The sequence below is a fragment of the Mesoplodon densirostris genome, chromosome 4, assembly GCF_025265405.1.
Source record: "Mesoplodon densirostris isolate mMesDen1 chromosome 4, mMesDen1 primary haplotype, whole genome shotgun sequence".
In the NCBI taxonomy this organism is placed as follows: Eukaryota; Metazoa; Chordata; class Mammalia; order Artiodactyla; family Ziphiidae; genus Mesoplodon; species Mesoplodon densirostris.
The window spans coordinates 35,959,463-35,981,301 of record NC_082664.1 but is presented as its reverse complement, the minus strand read 5'-3'; the positions used below and the strand labels follow the sequence as shown (position 1 = coordinate 35,981,301).

At 49.0% G+C, this 21,839-nt stretch overlaps 1 protein-coding gene across 6 annotated transcripts in view; it reads right to left on the bottom strand.

Annotated features, from left to right (window-relative positions):
* Positions 1–19,502, bottom strand: part of TMEM229B (transmembrane protein 229B) — a 40,441-nt gene extending 20,939 nt beyond the window's left edge. For 4 of the 6 annotated variants that reach the window (XM_060095962.1, XM_060095964.1, XM_060095960.1 and 1 more), the window contains exon 1: positions 19,336–19,502. The gene's annotated coding sequence lies outside the window, so the exon portion shown is untranslated. Of the gene's footprint in view, positions 1–18,962; positions 19,081–19,335 lie in introns of those variants that run through there. The other 2 variants (XM_060095967.1, XM_060095961.1) reach the window with 2 other exon arrangements.
* Between the last annotated feature and the right edge of the window lie 2,337 nt (positions 19,503–21,839).

Sequence of the window (21,839 nt, the reverse complement as noted above, 5' to 3'; positions counted from 1 at the left end):
GGACATGTGAAAACTTAGAGATGAGGCCTAAGCCAAGATCAAGAAGTGCACAAAGAGATATTTTTCTGAAAACTGCAGAACTGCAGTACCCAGTTTGATAGCCACTAGCTACATGTGACTCTTTAAAATTTAACTTTAAAATGAATAAATTAAGAAAAGTCAGTTCCTTAGTCTCACGAGCCACATTTAAAGTGCTCAATAGCAACATGTGGCAAGTGTCTACCATACTGGACAGTGCAGATGTAGAACATTTCCATCATCACAGAAAGTTCCACTGGACATTGCTCTAGAACTAACCAAGGGTGACGAGAAGGCTGCCAAACACGCAGACCTAAAGCTGAGCTGAGCTTCCTTGCTCTTGGAAATCCTCTTTTTTTTTTCTGAACAGACACCACCGCCCTCATTCTCTCCCTCAAGCCTAGTTAACCAAGGCTGCCATTGTGAGATGGGGGAGGATGAACCCTTGTTCCAAGAAATTCACTGTCTACTGTCTGAAGAGTGACTTTTATCCAAGAGGCCAGGAGAGGGCTCTGGCCATTAGTAAAATGAGGCCAGCCCCTGAGTCTCTGGCTATATAACTCAGTGTAGGGGGTGCTGCTTGGAGTATTTAAAAAACTCCAAACCATTTATTGAGTACCCTCTATGTGCCAGGCAGGCGTCACACAGGTCATCTCATGAGTCCCCTCCATGAGCCCATGAAGCAGGCATTAACTCCGATTGACAGGAGGCAAGGGAAGCTCAGAGGTTAAATGACAGCTAGAAAATGGGAGGGCCAAGGGTTTCATCAGCACTTGCCCTCTGCTACACCATTCATGGGAGGTGCAGATGTGCAGACAGGAGTTAGGGGACTTAATTTACCTACGGCAGTGGGCCACCTAGAGCTGCCCTTTTTTCTCAGGGCAGACAATCTCATGTAAGATGCCCCTTGCAGCCTACTCAAGCCCACCCAGGGGCTTGGGAGAGCTGCCTTCCAAGGGTCTGCCCATGAAGGCCCGGTTATTGAAAGACACCACATCAGAACAAAAGGAAGGCCACCAAAGGAAGTACAGAAGATAAACCCTGGAAGGGGGTAGGGGTCAGACATGTAGCATTTCTCCTGGCCGAAGAGGAGAAGGGCATGATCAAATTTTTTGTTTTAGAAAGCCATCTGGACCACGAGTTCCTTACCTTTGCATCCTCATGTCCTGGATAAAACTTGACATACAGTAGGGACTCAAAATCCAAGTGTTGAATGGAGGGAAAGGCACAGGGGCAGGTCCTCCAAGAGCGAGGGGCCTGGCCAAGAGGAGCTTGAAGGGCAGGTGGGTTGGGGGGAAGTCGGAGAAATGAGTTGTTCTGGGGGAGCCGTGATGGGTGCTGTTTGCTCCATACGTGACCCAATCTGACCGTCCCTTTCCTTTAAGTAATGGCCCAGAGGAAAGGCCAGCATACACCAGGCTGGGCACTGACTGCAGCAGGCCCTTCCACCGTGGGCCTTAAGCCCAGCAACCCTGGCCCCTCACTCAGCCTCTCGCCAGGCAGCTCCATCTATTGTGAAAGTACCGAGCCTTGCCACACTCTCAAATATGGCTCCGAACGGCACTTAGGCAAGAGTAATTAAAGGGAATGTTATCTCAGTCAGGCTCTCATTAGGCACATAATTAGACTGCTGAAAATAATTAACATTCCTTTTGACAAAGGAAGCAGAGGACGCATTACGTTCATTAGGACGCCTCAAACCAGCCTGAGGAAGGCCAAGAGAACTCATCACCTCCCAGGCCTGCACAGGACAGAGTCAGCATCCGGGAACCTAGACCAGGTGGCGAGTCCTGCCCTGGGCCAGGCTCCTGGGTGAACGGACACAGACGGCAACGGATGCCTTCATGTATGTATTACAGATAACAAAAACACACTCATACAGGCTCACAGGGGAAGAGCTTGAAGGAAGTGTATGACTATATCAAGATGGCAGGCCAGGGGCAAATGCCTAAATCCCCCAAGTCCCTAGAAAATGACAGAAAAGACATTTTCTAAGAAGAATAAATCCATTACAGCACCAGAAAACGAGGGAATTATATGGGTTCCCTGAAGATGGAAGCAAATGAGAATAAACAGATACAGAAACCACAACCCCCCCCAAAATAAAACCATGGAATAATAATAATAATGACACTCATACAGCACATATATGTGCCAGATGCTGTTCTAAGCACATATTATCTCATTTAACCTTCACAAAAATCCTTTGAAATACAGACTATTATTTTCCCTGCTTTACAAGTAAGACCCAGAGTTACACAGCTTTCCCAAGGTCATAGTGCTAGCAAGTGCCAGGGCTAGGATTTGAACCCCAGCAGTGTGGCTGAGGATTCTACACTCAGTCAGAGGAGTGGCTCTGCAGGGTCCAAGTTTGGAGAGATTAGGGGCCCAGGAGAGGCCCTGAGTGGTTGGTCATAGGATTTGGAGGAGCCAGGCAAGCGGGCTCCTGCCCCACCTCTCCAACCAGGCTCGTGCCGGGACGTTAGGGTAGGGAGGCAAGGGGACACATAGAGGGCTCCTGCATCCCCAGCAGGCACATCCCACCCTCCTGTCCACAACCAGGGGCAGCTGGCTCTAGAGCACGGAATCAGGTTTCACACAGAGGTGACTGAAAAACCTCAAAATACAAAGGGAGAAACACAACCAAGACTTAACAGACATTTGACAAAAACCAAAACGACCAAAGAAGCACCAAATTAGAGAACAGAAGTTCTAGCTGGAAAACAAAATCAATAAAGTCACCAGAATGAAATGTTTTTCAAAGTATGATTAATATCCTCTGAGGGATAAGAGGGGCTACTGAATCTATGAACCCAAACAAAGCTGTTGCCAGAAGAATGGTAAAGATCTCAGAAATGAAGGAAATACACCATGGTTAACCACTTATCTCTGGATGAAAGAATAGAGCGACTTCATTAAAATTGGTCTTTATATAGAAAAAATATTTTTCTAAACTTCCTATATCAAATATGTGTTACTTTCAGAATCGGGAAAGTTATTTTTTAAAATGCCTGGCACAAGGTAGGTGCTCAGTAAGGGGGTAGATCCTGCCCCCTACACCAACCCTTGGCCCCATCCAGACTGGTACATAACTTGCTGTCCTCCAATTTCTCCATCCATGCTCCCGTCTCCGTGTCTCTGTGCACACTGTTCCCCTGCTGGAATGCCCTTATCTATCGCTGTTTACCCAGATTTGCCTGTCCTTTAAGGCCCACTCAAAGATTACCCTTGTTAATGAAATGTCCCTTCATCGTACCTAACCCACTCTGATCCCTCCTCCCCCAAACTCCTAAAGGCACTTAATTCTCCAGGGTCATAGGACAGCTCTCACTGAGCTGTCCTGTGGGGTCACAGTACTGACAACTTACATGTCCTTTACCTTTCAGTGACCAAGTCTTGTCCCCCCAATTCAATGGTAGGCTCCTTAAAGACACCGAGAGGGAACTAGCTTTCGTTCCATACTCCACTGTGCCCAAATAAAGCTGAGGAGCTTTCGGAAGAACATTCTTATGTGTCAGTTGAGTGAATGACGAATTAGCTTTTGTTCCTGGTGGGAGTAGGAAGAGGAAAACTATGGTGGAAATGCGGTTTTGCAACAGGGCTGGGCACAGCACACCAAGGTCCTCCCACGTGGGTGATGCCCTCAAAAGTGGGTCCCCTGGTCCCAGATAGCTTGACCTCCCATGCCTTGCCTGGGATCCAGAAATACCTGCAAACCCAGGGTGGATGATGGTAAATCTTGGGGCAAAATGTGGATAAGGAGTAAGACATTTATATGGTCTTAGGTTGTCTCCCCACATTTTGCTTATTAGTAGCGAGGAAAAATCAGTAAATGCACAGTGAAGAAATTGGACACCTTGACGAAGTGATCCAACTTAACATCACACGTAAGGGGCGAATGGACATCCGGTGCCTCTGGATGTAATACAATGAAAAAGATACAACATCACTCATGTGTATGCTAGCCAGGAGGGTATAACTCAGTCTAAATGTGAGGCAACAGCAGAGAAATCCAAAAGGAAGAACATTCTATTGTTTTTAAAGGGGGAGGAGGCTATATTCTTAAAAATGTCAATGTCATGAAAGACAAAGAAAGGCTGAGGAACTGTTCTGGATGAAAAGACTAAAGAGACATAACAACTAAATGCAGTGCTGGATCCTGGACTGGAGAGGAAATAAATGCTGTAAAGGACATTATTAAGCCAATCAACAAAACTGTAAGGCAACCAGCAGATTAGATAAAAGTATCATATCAAAGTTCAATTTACTGAAGGTTCTGTAAAACAATATCCTTATTCTTAGGAATCCACACTGAAATATCCAGAAAGAAAGGGCCATGATGTAGGCAACTTACTCTAAAAAGGTTCAGGAAAGGACCTCCCTGGTGGTGCAGTGGTTGAGAATCCACCTGCCAATGCAGGGGACATGGGTTCGAGCCCTGGTCCGGGAAGATCCCACATGCCATGGAGTAGCTAAGCCTGTGTGCCACAACTACTGAGCCTGCGCTCTAGAGCCCGCGAGCCACAACTACTGAGCCTGAGTGCCACAACTACTGAGCCCACACACCTAGAGCTGGTGCTCCACAACAAGAGAAGCCACCGCAATGAGAAGCCTGCACACCACAACGAAGAGTAGCCCCTGCTCGCCGCAACTAGAGAAAGCCCATGCGCAGCAACGAAGACCCAGTGCAGTCAAAAATAAATAAATTTAAAAAAAAAAAAAGGTTCAGGAAAAAGAGGGAGAAAGAGGGAGAGAGAGAAAACATAAATGATAAAGCAAATGAGGCAAAACGTTAAAAAATACTGAATCTGGATAAAGAGTATGTGCGTGTTCTGTACTATTCTGGCAACTTTTCTTGAAGTTTGAAATTACTTCCAAATAAAAAGTTTGGAGAGGGACTTCCCTGGCGGTCCAGTGGTTGGGACTTTGTCTTCCAATGCAGTGGGTGTGGTTTGATCCCTGGTTGGGGAGCTAAGATCTCACATGCCTCGTGGCCAAAAAAACAAAACATAAAACAGAAGCAATATTGTAACAAATTCAATAAGGACTTAAAACAAAAAGTTTGGAGAAAAAAAAACAACAAAGGCGTCTCTTCCATTAGACAGGGTGGGGTGGGGTGGAGCAGACATGGAGGGTGAATCCAGGGAGGACATTTGTCATCACATGTCTACACTGGCCCCAAAATTCCAGCCCTGTCAAAATGTCCCTCATATAGACACATTTCCTCTCCAATGTGGCCCGCCCCTTTTCTTACTTCTCCACCTATTTACTCCTTCCTCTACCCAAGATGAGCAATCTTCCCGGAGGCCGCCCTATCAGTACCACAGGACAGAATTGGTTAACCTTTTGGATCTATTCCTTTTTTTTTTTTTTTTTTGCGGTACGCGAGCCTCTCACTGCCGTGGCCTCCCCCGCTGCGGAGCACAGGCTCCGGACGCGCAGGCTCAGCGGCCATGGCTCACGGGCCCAGCCACTCCGCGGCACGTGGGATCCTCCCGAACCGGGGCACGAACCCGCGTCCCCTGCATCGGCAGGTGGACTCTCAACCACTGCGCCGCCAGGGAAGCCCTGGATCTATTCTTATATGTAGTTAATATTTTCTGGAGATGTTCTGACACCTGTTTTGTCCACACGCCCATACTAACGAGTCAGGTTATATTTTTTAAGCCACAGCCTTCTAGGTGTTTCATGGTATTTCATTTCCCCCCCCCGCAAATTTGTGGTTAGTCCTATTCATTCTGCCTGACTTTAGGCCTTTAGATCACGTTCATCCCCTCTGAGATCTCATGCAGGCTTTCTAGGGTAGATGCTCTGTTTCCCACACCCCACCACCATCACCACCACCTAACTCCAAAGTAAACCCCCCTCCCCTCCCCTCCCCACACAGAAGCACAGCCTCCCTCCCCAGGTACTATGACGAGGGGTAGCCCCTTTAAATAATGCACCTCTTTAAATAAGAGGCAGCTGATGGAGTCTCTTTAAGCAGCCTCACTGCAGGAAAGGGAATCGAGCAAACCATCTCATTGCACAACTTCATTTATTAATTCAGAAATCCTTATATGCATCTTTTATGTACAGACTACTCAATGCTAAGTGGGTTGGAGTATGAAAGCTGAAGCGCAACCGTGGAAATTCTACTGTAGCGTCAAATACCAGAAGCCTAAAGATAATAATTACCTCCATTCTGACAGTGCCTTTTACTTAAATGAACTTACTTCAAGTTTATCTCATTATTCATGCATTCCTTCACACGTTCCTTAAACAATTACTCAGTATCTGTGTCATGCCACCAGGTACACGCAAAGACCCAAGAGGCAAAGAGCCAAGCTCGGGCCACAGGCGGCTGACATTCTAAGTGATCCTGGATTGACCAACTAGCCCACTAGACACACAATGAGGGCACCAGCCATGATGGGACACCGGAGGAAATTATTCTAAAGAAGAGAAAATGAGTGAGAATCAGAAAGAAGCTACTGTGGCTTCAGCACACAAATAAATTTTGTTGTTTCTAAGTACATGATTTTATATTATAATTTAGAATTATATTAATTTATTTTTAATTACCTAGGGGACCCTAAGCCTGTCAGGGCTGAGAGCCTCTAAAGATCTTAATCCAGCCAAACAGTAAGCAGAGGTCACAATCCTAAATGCCAACAAGGGTCAAGCAGCCAACTCAAATCAGCGAAGACTCCAGAGCTATTAAGAAAGCAGGACTGACAGGAGAGACTTATTGTGTGGGGGGAGGAGAGGGAGAGAGAGAGAGGGATGTGGGGAGAGAGAGGGTGAGAGACAGAGACAGAGAGAGAATGGCATCCATACTTCTGACTTGGGCAATAGCGGGCTCATTCCCTGAGAGAAGAGGATACCGGCAAAGATGTGCATCGGAGGTGACCCACAATGAACTGCATTTCAGATGCTCTAAGTGGGAGATGCCCACAGGACTCTAGGCTGGAGGCAGGTCTGGGACCCCCGCTGGATGGAGCAGCAGAGAGGAGGACCCTCTGGAGAGAAGGTGTAAGGGGTGATATCGGGGGCTGGCGGAGGAGGAGGTACTGTGAAGGGGTCTGTGGAAAGGCCAGGGAGGGAGGAGGACACCAGGAAGGGGCCCCACCAGGGAAGTGGGGGCAGGAGAGTGTCAGGGGTCACAGTCAACGGCAGAGGCAAGCCAGACAGGAACCGAGGAGGTTTAGCAGAAAGAGGTCCCTGGGGACCATTTAAGAAGGAGGTGTGACTGCAGAGGGAGGTGACTGAGACAGTGTGGACAGATGACTCTTTTGAGAAATTTGCTTGTGAAGGAAAGGAGAGAGAAAAGCCGCTGGAGACGTAGAGATGGGGGCAGGGGGAGGCGTCCCTTCTCCCTTTCTCCTTCCTTCTTTCCCAGATAAGAGAGACCTAAGGATGTTTCAAGGCCAAGAATAAAAAACACAGCGAGGGAGAGCTTGTGGCTGGGACATACATTGTGGGGCACATATGGATGCTCTGGGCTGTCCTGAGGTCATGGGGAGAGCACAGCAAGCCACAATCCCAAAGGCCAAGGACACGTATGTCATTATAATCCCTTTACAGAGAGGAGACCCCGGTAGCCAGAGTTAAGGTCATACAAGTACTAAGGTGCTGTGGCCCAGACCCAGAACACAGATCTCCCAGTTCCTGGTCCTGGTCCTTTGTCCAGACCAGTAGTTCTCAATGGGGCCACCCCTGGGATGGCGGGGGTAAGGGCCTTCTGTCAGCACCATGGTGGGTGGGGGGTGCCACAGGTACTTATTAGTGGGGACCTGGAATGCGAGACGCCCTGCAGTTCCCACAACAACCCACAAAAGAACCCCCCCCACACACACACATAACTTTAGAACATTCCACGGGGCATTCGCAGAGGTGAAAAGCCCATTCATAATTATCGGCATCTAGAACCAAACTCCTTTTCTGAAATAAACACAGAGGATTTTTGCATGGTTTTAACATATACTGACTTGTCCAGGAATGCCACCGGAGTGCAAGTCGAGGGGATACTGTACTGTATGTTTGGAACTTTACCAAGAGTGGTCCACCAGCTGGGAAAAAACCTCAGCATCACCTCTCCTGGTATTTGAGTCACCCACACAACACACCTGTATCTTGTGGGTATTTGTAGCTGTTACATTCTCAGTGATTCTATGTACAGGTTCAAGCATCTGACTCCTTCCTTCTGTTTTCTGTGTCGTCGTGCCCAAACAATTACATACTGGAATATGTGATATTGTATTATAATTAACTTTTCCTTTATTTCTCTTTCACAATACAGTTTAGGCATATTGATTTTTTTTTAAATTTATGTATACAGGTATGTCATATTATCAATGAATTTTATTCGGGGTAATTAGGAGGCATTACAGATAATTGTTCTAATAAAAAGGGGCACCATCCCAGATTGTGGGATGCAAGGGAAACTGCAGTGCTGAGGGAAATGGAGGGGTGAGTAGAATCAGGGTGGCTTCACATGATCAATCCCACAGAGTAAATTCAATGGTCTTTTACAGATATTGCCATGAAGTCCCTGAACGGTGGGTACATGACGTGGTCAATCCATGGGGCTCAAGACAACTATTCAATTGGGGACCTTTGGGAAATTTCATCTCCACGATTAATTTAAATTATACTATACCTCAGCATTTTCCAGTACGTAATGACAATAGGTAGAAGACCACACATCATCTGCAGGGCCCAGGGAAATGACAAATGGTTGAATATCTGGAGGCAGTGATGTGTTTAGAAGAAGTCAAAGAACTAGGTGCCAGGCTTGGTCTGGGGAATATCTTCTTAATGCATGAGAAGATGAGTAAACAGTATGTAATAGGTTAAAAAGGCAGGCCAGAAATACTTAGGGCTCCAAATCTGAGAGGGGCTGGTTATTTAATGGGAGGGGAAAGGTGGCCGTAGGCATGCCCGTCACTGCCAAATAGGGATGAAGCGTTTAAAAAAAAAGTGTCCTTCAATCAAGAGAGGATAGCTAACTGATTCATGTGTCCTCCCCATCTGAGGATACCTGGGGACTGGGAAAAAAGGAACGGCACAGCCTGCTGGCTTGGATGCTAATGGGAGGCCGGGAAACAGGGCTTTCTGAGCCTGGCTCTTCCACTAACCCTCACAACTCTATGACCTCTCCTCTTGGTTTCCTCATCAAAAAAAAAATGAAGAAAACACAATAGAACACTTTAGATTCCACCACTGTACATTCTCCTGTTGTTTTCATGTTCTTCCAGGAACATTTGTATGTGTGTGTGTATTTTTTTTTCTGTTTTTAATTTTAAAATGTCAGGTCGAAGCAGCCATAGGGATTAACAAGCAGATTGACTCTCAAATGAGTTACTGCATCCCTTCCCAGAAGGAAGTAGAGGAACCTGGCTCACTTGGGCTCTGAAGAAACATCCAGATGTAGGACATGCATCTAGGAACGAGTTTACAAGTCTCTCTGCAGAGCTGACTCAGCCAAGGGGCCAACAGGGCCCTTCCCCCCACCCCCAATCCCAGGATTAAAGTGAAGTACGTGCACCCAGCAGTCACTCCCACCCTGAGGACACATCAGTTCATCCCTGAGATGCCACAGCAGCAACAGGGAAGCCTTCTTGGTTTAGGAGTCAAGCAGGGCTGGGACTAGGGTGAGGGAGGGGTGACACTTGCCTCAGCACAAAACTTAAGGAGGTGTCAAGAAAGACTTTACTAATCAAGATAAATTATATCATAATGCAATATTTAAAAAAAACAAATTGGGAAACCAAGGCTTGGGCTATCATACTGGAACCAGGGCCAAGATTAGGGCAAGGCCAAGGAGGCGAGGTCACGTGAGGGTCTGTGATGTTAGCATAGTCCCGCATCCCAAGGACCTATCCACCCCTTACTGCCAATAGCATCTCTGAAGAAATACCACACAGAACCACAATCTCTGGTCCCAAACCCTTGGCATTCAGAATTGTTTAGATTTTTTTTTAAAAGGTAATGTAGGGCACATCCAGATTACATAATCCCCAGAGCAGGGTCTGGGGGCAGCACCCCCAAAGACATTAACATTTCTGCAGCCAGATCTATGAATATTCACACTCTGCCGAGTAAAGAGACCGCCAGTGGCCTCATGTTCGTCCAGGTCAGGCTTTGCCATCACACGAGTTAAAGAAAAAAGCCTTTTGGTTTTAGAATGTTTTGAATTTTGAAACTGCAGATAAAAGAGTGTGGGCCTGAATAGCATTACATTACGTCTCTTAAAGAAAAAAGGCGGCAGATTGGACCCAAAACTTTTGTTATAAACTTGTACAGAAAAGAGAGATGCAACGGTCCTCAGCAGTGATCACCCAGAGGAAAGCGATTTCTAAAAGTCAGTCAAGCCCAGAGCAGAATTAAAGCATTTCCCACCAGCCAACCAACCAACTGACGTTGTTAAATACCGTCTGTGTGTAAAAGCCTGTACAGAGTCCTGGGCTGTACTGAGACCTACTAGACACGGGTCCAGCCCTCAAGAGCTGAAAAGTTAGAGGAGCCTGGAAGGTGACCATACATCATTGAATATTGGAAACTGAAAGGAGCTCATCCACACCCACACTTTAAAATGATGAAACCGAAGTTCAGAGAGGGTGAAGGCCTTGCACAAGTTAGAAACAGGAAGCGAGTGGCACAGAGAGATCAGACTCAGGTGTGCCAACTGTTCTTCACTGCCCTCTGCATAACAGCACATAATAATTGCCAATTTAGTGAGGAAATGAAAAGAGTTGTAAAAGATCCCAGCGGAAGTGGCTTTGGTCAAACACACCTTTGCAGCAAAGATGGGTTCCGACTTCTACAAGGACTGTAATTTGGGGAGGCAGCAAAGCAGGGGAGGGACCTCCTGGCAGGGAAATAATGAGGTATGGGGCGGGGCGGGCGGGTGCATGGCAGGTGAGTTGGGCACGTGGATTAGGCTCTGGTGAAGGGCACAGAACGAGCTGTTAGAAAAGCAGGTAAAGGCAATGCATAGAGAGCTTAAATGCCAGAGTGAAGAACTTACAATGATGTCCTAAGGCCGCATTTCCCAATCATCTGAGTTCTGCCTTCATGGCTTATGGCTGCCCACTAACCTCGTAGGCAGATGCAGAGTATGGCTATTTAAATAAGCCGACTCTGGGGTCAGATTCCTTCCATCTGAATCCGGGCTCTGATGCCGACTGTGTGACCTTGGACAAGCTGCTTAACCTCTCTTTGCCTCAGTTTTCTCATTTGTAAAATAGAAATAATACAAGTACTTCCTTTGTAAGAGTTACATGAAAGAGTGTTTACTGTCCTGAAAACAGTACCTGGCATTCATTTTAAGCATTCAATAAAAGTTAGTTGTTGTTAACCTTTTAATTTAAGTTAAATGTGTAGTTATATATGTACTGTAGCCTTATCCTAAGCTATAATATCCATGAAATCCTGGGCTTCTTGTGACAGCTAGTTTTGATGATACATAACAAGAGGGTCCATCAAAAGTCTTAACTAAGGCAGTGAGTACAACAGGTAGGACGCTCCCAAGCCGGTAAGAGGGCCTCCAAAAGAACCACCCAGGAAATCTGATATCTGACCTTGCAACTGAGAGGACAGGGTGGACTGGCATCTGACTATACCTGAGACACACAAGGTGTGAGACACAAGCTGGCCATCTGCTGTGGGCGGAGCCAAGGGAGCCGGCTGAGCTGGGGGATGGGCCTGCATTCCCAGGTTCACTGCGCCAGAGGATGTGTGATTGTCTCCTTGGGCTAAAGTGAGCCACAGGCAAGTGAGGGCTGGCAAGAGATCAGAGTAGGTCTTGTCCAAGAGGGCCACTCGGACAGACAGAAGGACCTTAGCCAGAGGAGGCTGGAGGTGAATCGCGGATTTTAGGGGCTGAGGAGAGAACAGTGATCTAGAATAGTGGATAATTTGCTCTTTTCAAGACAACCAGAAGTAAAGGGTCCCAGCAAATGTGGGGGAAGAGTCTCTGAGAAACCCATGAACGTGGCCACAAGAAGAGACTCAGCATTAAGTACCTGCCAAGCCCAGGAAGCTGGCAGCTGGCAGACAACAGTGCTGGCCAAGCAAGCCCTTTCCTGTCCCTCTCAGCCCAGTGACAAAGGACTGGATGTATTAAGTACTGAATTGAGACCGTTTGTGACTTAAAGTGACCACAGGACCTTCTACCACCAAAGAATGACCCAGAAAGTTATGGGGCCTGATTGAGTTTTCCTCCCAGGGCAGGGAAACAACTAATCCCACTGAATCAACATAAAGGTCCAGCAGGAGACAAAATTAAGTCATGTTAATGAGTTAAGTCATCCCAATGAGTCATGTTTCTTTACACTCATTAGAGACATAGCTATTAAAATGAAATGTTTGTCCCTTTACCAAGTAAAATCATCTTTCAGTATTCCCAGTGGTATGGTAACCACCATTAGAAATCACTGCTATAGGGCAAGAAGGAACTCAGGAAAAAAGCAAGGCAGGTAGGGACTGAAAAGATTGGTTTGGTGGGTTCAATGGGACCTCATTTGCTCTCCAACCTTGAATATGATGAAATTAAAACAGAAGACGTACCAATGGGGAACAGAATCCTTGGACACATGGCTTGTGCAAAGGGAGATCAAGGCAGCCCAATTTCACGAACAGAAAGCTGTGACTCCCTGAGTTCCTAGGCTGAGCTCACAGTATGATCTTGCTCTTTTAAGTGGAGCTAGGGCGGCAGAGGGAGATACGTTCTCATTGACTCTGAGTCATTCGGAAAGCATCAGCCAAAGTCCTCCAGTCCTCGGGTCCTGGAGCCCTGGAGGATCCTGGACTGAACCAGGCCCTGGCATCTGCCAAATGTAAGTGCAGACTGTAAGACATATACCAATGCACGACTTCCCTGCTGCCTTGACTTGGGGAAAGCAGAAGGACGGGGGGTGGGGGGGCTGAAGTTTAAGTTTTAAGACAAGATACAAGGGGTGCGCCTCATCATTTAGGAGATGGCGTGTATAAGGGGGAACAGACGCCACCTCTCGGCTGCCCCATTTAAACAAACGAGGAATGATCCAACCTAGTCCCCCTTCCCAAGAAGGGACTTGCTCCAACTGTGACTTAGTCCCCTAACTTCCAATTTGGCTTCTTTCTCCTTCAACCCCACCTCTGCTCTCCCAGGTGTGACTTCCTACAACTCCAGACCAGCTGAGTTATTGTTTGAGAAAAAACCAAATTATCCAGATTCTACTAGACGACCCAAGCATGATTGCTGGAGGAGGTGTTAGAGAATATCTCTTCCAACATTCTCATTTTACAGACAAGGAAACGAACTCATGTCTCATGAGCTGAGACAAGAACCAAACAAAGTCCCCTGACCCCAGCACAACGCCCCATTATACACCATCATGATAAGTCTCAAAGGAGTTCAGCTCCCCTCCCGCAGGCCACCACCTCAATCTTCATTCCTCTTCCACAAACACCTCAAAGTGGTAGGAAAGCCCCAGAGTTAACTTGCCTGGAACGAACAAGGATCAAAGAGATGAGGACCATCCCGATGAACTAGCCGGTCACCTCTGAACTGAGTAATCAGCGGCCACAAGTACTTTCTCAGAAGAACAGGATGGTCCAATGCTTACTGTACTTTGCAGAGTATACCTGGGACCCAGAGTCATAATCAGGGTCTCCACAGCTGGACCATAATGACGGGCAGGGGAAGGCCCAGAAACTAGGTTGGAGGACGAGGCCTGGAGTCAAGAATCTGCTAAGACAAACTACTATGACTAGTGGGAGGAGGGTGACGGAAGGCAAAATGCTGCCCAGACAGCCTATCAAGCAAGAGAAAAATCTGGCATCCAAATGAAATGGGGTTTATGAGATACATCCCTATGCCAAGCAGAAGTCTGGTCCTCTTACAGTAAATCCCAGGCCATCTGGTCTGCTTCCCCAGTGCAGGGTACCGACCCCTCTCTTCCCAGACATTCGTCAGGACATTGTTTTTCAAAGGAGAATCTCAATTTTCATCTCCTTTTAACTAGCTGTGTTTAATCCACACCAGCTCTCCTTCCTATACTTTAACTAACACCACCTCCACTTTACTTCCTCCCCAGCATTTGTTCCACCATGCAATCCAAGGCTATTGAACACAGTAGCATCAGACAGATCTCAGTTTAAATCCCAATTTGGACTCTTGCTAGCTGCGTGACATGGGCAGTGACTTTATCCTTTATCAAGTGCTTAGCCCAATGCCTGGCATATAGTAAGTATTCAATAAACAGTGGCTGTGGTCTTTATTATTGCTATGTTCACTGAAGCCAGCTGAAGCTCCCTGTGTGGAATTAAATCCCAGAGGGCTGAAATGGGCTGCCCAAGGTCACACAAGTGAGTCAGGGAGGGATCCCGGATTTCCTAATTCCGGAAGCCTTCGCCAACCATCAGCTCCTGCACAAACAACATCATTGCCCAACAACCTAGAAATCTGGGTCTCTGATCATATCCAAGTACCACAGCTGATAATTTAATAGGTACTCGCCATGTGCTGGAAACTGGGCAGGCTATATGAAAGCTTTAAGGCATCTACAGATCAGCATAGGAAGGTCATCTCCTTGTTTGTGGCAGGCAAAAACACAATTACAAAACAGAAGTCTGGAGCCGCTGCTTATGTTGCCCACTGGTGACAATATTTCTTGTCCATATTTGTTTTCAGAAGGTAGATGAAAGTAAGACCACTGACCTGGCTACCTTATTCCTGGCTTTAGAAAGGCTTTTTCGATCAGGAATGGGGGGGGGGGGTCCTAGGGACTGAAGACTAAATGGAATCTGGCCAAGGACAGCTATGAAAAAGAAGATGGGGGCTGGCAGTGGTCCCCACCGTTGCTCCAAAGAACTCCAGAACTCCAGAAAAGAATCCTCTCTTTGTGGCCCTTCAATATCCTTCTTGGCTGGCATCTCTAGCTCGGGGCTGGTGTCAAGGCCTTAGGAAAACTCAGGGTAAGTGACCTTTCTGATGAAAACGGACCATTCCAGAAACTCACGTGACAGGAGTGCCTCTTAAAAACTGAAAGGAAACAAGTGAATGAACCAGCTAGAAGGCCTTCGTCATTCAAGTCCAACTACGAAAGCAGTCAGAAATGGCTAATCCAGTGTGTCCTGAATGCAGGGCTTCTGACGTGGAAAGGAATGGCAGAAAGAGCCCTCCCCAATTACGCCCCCGATTTATTGGATCTCCCTATGGTGAGTTAGGATCTGACAATGTAAGTCTTACTTTGTTTTAACTGCCATGCTTCCAGAGGGAGCAGCAAAAAGGAGCAATCTGAGGACCCAAGTCCTGCCCATGTAGACTGTCTGCCCTAATTCCAAGGATGCTGTCCCTTCTACAATACCAGCCACACTGAGAGCCAAGAGCCCTCAGAGGATATCAAACTCCCTGTTGGGGAGCAAGCAGAGTAAAGAACAATGGGGAACTGGATGTTCAGAAACAGGAATTGGCAATGACTTTGGTTACTCCTCAAGCTGCCAGACTTGATGGTGACCGACCCCAAAGGCAGAAGCACAAACATCCGGGGAGGGTGGAAAGTTACCTTTCAGAACCATCCTCTAAGGGACCAGGGGGCCAATATCACTCACTCTGTGACCTCGACCCCACCAAATCTATACATAAAGGAACTCATGTTAAAATCAACATTGAGGACAGCCTTAGGGCAAAGGAGAGTGGGAGTTCACACCTGCAGGATGGATGTGGGCAAAGGGAAGGGAGCAGATTCTCTTTTTCATCTGGGAATGGGATCGAGAATGGGATAGATTCCTTATTCAGCCCCAGTTCTATCTATGGCTGTGAGTTGCAGGGGTGAAAACCCCTTCCTTTTCCTTGAATCACAGTAGCATGGCACATCCCACAGCTCAAAGTCTGAGGCAAATGTACATTTGAAATCAAACACATAGGTACCTAAATTCTATCAGTGCATCTTTATCTCATGATGAAAAAGTGTAACCAGTGGATCTCCTCCGGTACTTAACGGTAAACATTCTTAAATCCGAGGAAAGGAAAACTTCCCCGACACAGACATTCACACACACCAGAGCCAGTGTGCTAACTCTTAGTGTGACTCAGTTTCCCTCCATGGAAGCCATAGTCAAAAGTACCACCTCCCAGCCCTTCCCCAGAAATCAGCTTAGACTTTACTTTTCAAATACAAAGCCTCTGATTTCTGAGAGGTGGTGGTGGAGGAAGCAGAAGACCTGGTCAGTAAGGCTGAGTTTCTTCTTGCTCAGAGCATCAGCATCCCTTCTGACATTCCCTCCTTAGCCGGGTGTTGCCACAAAGGGAGCTGAGAGTTGGACAAGTCAGAAATTATCCACACCTTAAAAGGAATGTTCCTGGAACAAAAAATAAAAATAAAAAAATAACCCAAACCACCTTGTCTGTAAATTGGGGGTGGAGGAGGAGTGCGGAGGAAAGTAAAGAGATACAAATTTGAAAACAGTCAGGCTGTGCCAGGGTTAGATTTCCCTTCCCTCAAGGACAGCCAGATCTGATACGGCTGCTGATAAGGCCAAGTGGCTTCACTTTACTGCCCTTACCCAGGTCTCAATTTATAACATCGGCGTCCCCAACATCATCAGAGACCCTTCTGAGAGCTTGGAGGGTGACTGTCACTGACATCCAGGCTGGACACCATCTACCAGAAAAAAACCCTACTAGGAAGTAACTTGAAGGTATCCAGAGAGCAGAGGCAGACAGAAAAGCACTTGCTGGCCGCAAGTGCCTTTCTGATTAAAAACTACACTTTTAAAACCAACACTGAGCTTTCCCTATCACAAATGCTGTAATGTAGCCCTTTCCTGCAAAATGACACCTTTCCCTTTAGAAACAGTATGTGAATCTGATACAAGTGAAATTAAACACAGTATAAGGCTCCCTAACTCATTTAATATCTTTCATTCAAGAACCCAAGGCACTTAAAGTCACTTCATAAATGTAAAAATTCATGCCTCATCACTTTAAAAGGGGGAGTCAGAGAGAGTATCATTTTCCCATCTATGGTTAGTACATTTGAGTAACAGTCCATGGAAAAGCCCCTCTCTCATCACTGGAGGTGGGGAGGTCAGGCCTCTATATCATTATCCTCAGCTCGGAATAGCTTGGGGCTTAACCCAAAGGAGAACTGAGCCATAATCAACCCTGCCCATTTAGAGGGGAAAGGGCCCTAGAAGTGGGGCTGGTGATGCTCTCCAGTCTAGCACCTGCATCTGACTTCAGCCACAAGGTCCAGGGCCATATAGAGCTATAGCTCAGGGGACTTCATTTTTTCCTGCTATCCTTTACGCTCCCTCCCTCCTGTACCTTTAAGTGACCAAAGTCAACACTAAATCAGCTTGTAATTTCCCTCCAAGGACGAGATAAATAAGTTGGCGCACTCTCTACTGTCTCCCCAGTTACTCAACTCTGTCCCCAAATATAAAGCCTAGGGGAGAAAGGCCAAGCCTCATCTCAGCCCACCCCTCCATGCCTCTAGGGTGTCCTGGGAGGCCCACCCCTGGCCCAACCACTCACAGCGTTAATTCAGTCACAGGAGCAGACAGGAGAGTCACCCAGCAGTCCAGCCACCACCCCCCCCTCCCCACAATCCAGTGCCTTCTGTCTCCACAGGCAAGCCGATGTAGCACTGCCTTGCAACCAGGGGGAAAACCCGACTCTCAAAGGGCTGTCTTTTCTAAGAGGAAGAAAGGCAATGGGCAGTCCTGCCACAGGATGGAAGCCGGTGGTCACATGCAAGCCAGCTCAGAGCTGGAGGCACCTTGTTCTTGGAGACACAAGGTCGGGGACTGGGGACCTGGAAACTGGCCCATTTGTTTTCTAGAGAGAAAGACACTGTATCCCCCATCCCTGCCCCGGGAAGACTATTCAGCCCTCCCCTTGACCCCTCTTCCTGGTTACAGCAAAGAGAAAAACCCAGGCCCCCTGATGACCCAAGTCTGAAGGCCAGAATAACAGCTCCTTTGCTACTGGGTGCTGAGACGCAGGAGAATTGGTAAGCTGAGCCCCCAAGGTTATGCTGGCACAGCTCCCCAGGGTCCTGCTCTTTTCCTCCTGGGAGGGCTCGAAGTGGCATCAGAACAACCTGCCACCCTAAGCTCTGTACCTGAGGCAACCAAACAAACATACCCCCCAAGGAAACTGTGGAGAAAGAGGGAGACATAGTCCAGGGAAGGAAGGGAAGGGGATCAGTTTCTGGCTGGGCATAGAAAGAGGGAAAGGAAGACACCTGGGAAAGAGGCCAATACCGCCTTCCCCTTGCTGTAATGGTCCCCATCCCAGCCCCGCATCTCCCACAGAGGACCGGAGATCAGGGTGGGCAGATGGAGAGCTGGCAGCCAGGGGGCTGGGAAGGGGAGGACGCCTAGGTGTGCAGTCCACCATCACCTAGTTTTTCTATGCACCCTGGAGAGAGGGTTCATCTTGGCACGGTTCCCTCCCCTTCAGAAAAGTCCTCAGCCTCAAACTCAGGAGGGTCCGTGGTTCCCACTCCCAAGCCTCTCTAGCTTCCACCCAGCCTGACGCCCCCTCCGCTCCCCCGGGGCGGCCTAGGGGATGCTCTCCGCCCGGAGGAAGAGGGGATGTCAACCTTCCGCTGCCGGAGATCCCCAGCTGACCCCTTCCCCTCGCATCTCCCCATGCCCCCTTTGTTTCAGGTGGTGAAAGTTGCCAGCGTGCACCCCTTCCCCAACACGCCCCCCTGTGCGCCCATCCCCCTCAGGGAATCCAAGCCCGGGCGCACCATCTAATTTGCGGCTCGCTCTCGAGCCGGGGCACCGCTTCGAAACCGAAAGCAAAGAGGAAGCGGGATCCGGCAGCGCCCCCAGCCCGGTTGCCCGGTCTTCCCCATCACCGCACCATCGCCCGCGCCCCCCCGCACTCGGCGCTGCCCGCCCCGCGCGGCCACCTCTCCCGGCGGCGGAAAGGCCTCTCTGCGGGCATCGGGGGCACCTACCGGTGCGGGGCCGGGGCCGGGGCCGCGAGCAGGGGCAGGGCAGGGCCGGCCGCCTGCCGGGCGCAGGTGCGGCCGGGAGCGCTGTCTCCCCTGCTCGCTCCCGCTCCTCCTCCCGCGCCGGTGCTCGGGGCGCTCTCCTGCGCCGCCTGCTCCCCGCCCCCAAGCCCGGCGCTCGGGCTCCCCCCGCGCCGAGTTGCCGGCCCTGCCTCCCCCACGCCGCCGGTCCTCCCGCGCGGCGCCTAGTCCCGCATTGTGTGTCGGCGGCCGCCGCGGCGGTGCGGGGGTCGGGGGGCTGTGGCCGCCGCTGCCCGGGCGGAACGGAGCCCCCGGCGGCAGCGGCGGCGGCGGCGGCGGCGGCGGCGGCGGCACTCACCCATAGTACGGATGCGGTGCAAACTGCACATGCTCGCGTCTGACAAGCGCTCTGCCTCCGGCCCCGCTTAACTCCTTGCTCGCCCGCTCCCCCGCTCCCCCGCCGGGTCCGCTGCCCGGCCGACCGCACCGCCTCGCGCCGCCTTGAGTCGGCCGCGCCCCGGGCGCCTGGAAGCGCGCCCTCGGTCCGGGCCGCGGCGCAGGTGGCTGCAGTGCAGAGCTCCTCGGCCCTCCCAGCCCTTGCCACCGCGCCTGCGTTTGAGGTGTCTGCAGGAGCCCCGAGGAGAGGACCAGCCGGGACCCCTCAGCTCCCAGCTTGTACGAATTGTGTGGACTGCGTGTACAACGTCCACTGTATCCTGTAGGTCCCAGCTACCTGAGGGCCACGGTCAACATGGTATTGCAGACCCACTACATGCCAGCATAATGTTCCGTGCCGTCCATTCATTGAAACGGGCCTGCAAGATGAGTTTTATTATCCCCATTTTCAAGATGGAAAAACTGAGCCCTGTGGAAGTTAAGGAATCTACCTAAGGCAGAGCCTGAACGTCCAAGGCCCACAGTTCGGTTTATACCACAAAGATTAAACATAAGATGTTCCTTCTGAAGTCAATCTCGATTCTTCTACTGGAAGGTGGAAAATAATGGATGTCATCTAGAAAGCCTGGAGATTTTGGTATGTGGAACTGTGGGAAATCAGTGACAGAGGGCCCTGCCTTGAGACAGGCCCCTCAGGTGGGTCCTGGGTCCTGCAGAAAGGCTGCGCAGGGAGTAGGAAGGCAACGCAACCCCAGTCCCTACACCAAGCCTGGGTTTGGCACTGGGCTCTGCAGCCAAGAGGGAAGGACATTTTTACACTTTCTAATGCCCCCTGAAGGTATCTTTTTGTAAATAATCCGTCCAGGGGGGTGCTCCTTTCTAATTCTCACACAGACCCGATGTGTGCCAAGCCCTGATCTGTGAGTTCTGATGGCTGCTTCCCTCCTAGCCCTCACCCCCTTTTTGTCACATGCCGCAGTGACAGAGAGCTCTCAGAGGTCCAAGGCAGCACAGAGTCTTCTAAGAAAAGGAACCCGAGGTCCATCCAGCTGGCCTTGCCCCGCTCTGCATGAGAAGCCGAGCTGCTGTTCTCCAGTCCGAACCTAATCTGATCCTAAGTCTTGGGTTTCTCAAACCCGCAGAGGAAGTGCACAGCCATGTGGTGCCAGTGGCGAGAGCTCTTGGCTTCTCTGAGTTAGTTTCCTCCTCTAAGATGGAGATAATATCGCCTACTTCATAAGTATATTGTGATGACCCAATAACAATGTATGTAGAGTCCTCAGTACGGTAGGCCTTCAATAACAGGAAAGTGTTTTCTGCTGGGGGTAAAGCAGGGATGGGGAGAAGCGATCAGAGCTGCAGTGAAGCATGTGGGCTGTGCTAGAACACTGTCAGAGAGGCAGGAGACAACCCCCTCCCAGAAACACCTTGGCAAGAAGAGGCTTCAGTAAGTCTGGCAGCAAAGCCCACCTGCTGCAGAGGGACCTCCCTGGCGCCCCCTTGCCTCGGAGGACCAGTTCTGCTCTGGTTCTCAATCTGTGGTTGGCCGCTGATCCTGCTCCCTTCTGGCTGGGGGAGGCAGCATTGCTCAGAGGAAAGCACAGCAGGCTGTTAAGGCAGAAGATCTGAATTTGGGATGACTTATCCATTAGGTACTTTGCAGTGTCTAGCACCCACAATATTTGGGGGGCCAACAAAAATGTTTGAATTTCTCTTAAAATCAGAGGCAAAAAATAAACTTAGAGGTCAAAGAAAATGTTTTCCTATATAATTTTAGTATAGAAGCCATAGTATATAGAAGCCAAGGTGCCAGTTACAGAATCTGAAGAAGGAAGAGTTGGGAGCTAAGGCACAAGAGTTGGCATCAGTCACTCTCTCCTGTATCCAGCTCTCCTATGGACTTAACTCCATCATCTGGGTCTTCCTCATTCCCAAATTAGGAATCGTTTCTTCCTAATAAAAATTTATATAATGCCTTACAATGGACATATCTTCTCTCTTTGGGTAAGGCAGCTATTTTTAATCCCCATCTATAAATGAGGAAATCAAGACTCAGAGAGATTATATGGTTTGGTCAAGGTTATATTGCTAGTAAAGTCAGAATGCAGTTGAAACTTAGGTCTTCTGGCACCCCATCCAAGGTCCTTGCCATCTGCACCTAGAAGATTTCAAATAAGATCAAGTGTGTACAGGACAGAGCTGTCTGTTGCAGAAGCAGACCTAAAAATAGCATCTGTAGCAGCAAGTGAGTCCCCTGGCTTTTCACCCAAAGAATGCTGAGACAAGCATGCGGTGTTCTGGGAATGGGTTGGGGCGGGGTAGCCCTGGGTGAAGGTAGGCACCAGTGATTCAAGTATAGATTCAAGGTGGAGGGCCATGGGGCACACCAAGCCCCACTGCACTAACACACGCCAAAGGATGCCAGCCCTTTGACTTCTTGTCTTATCAGAGCAACTTGGATCTGAG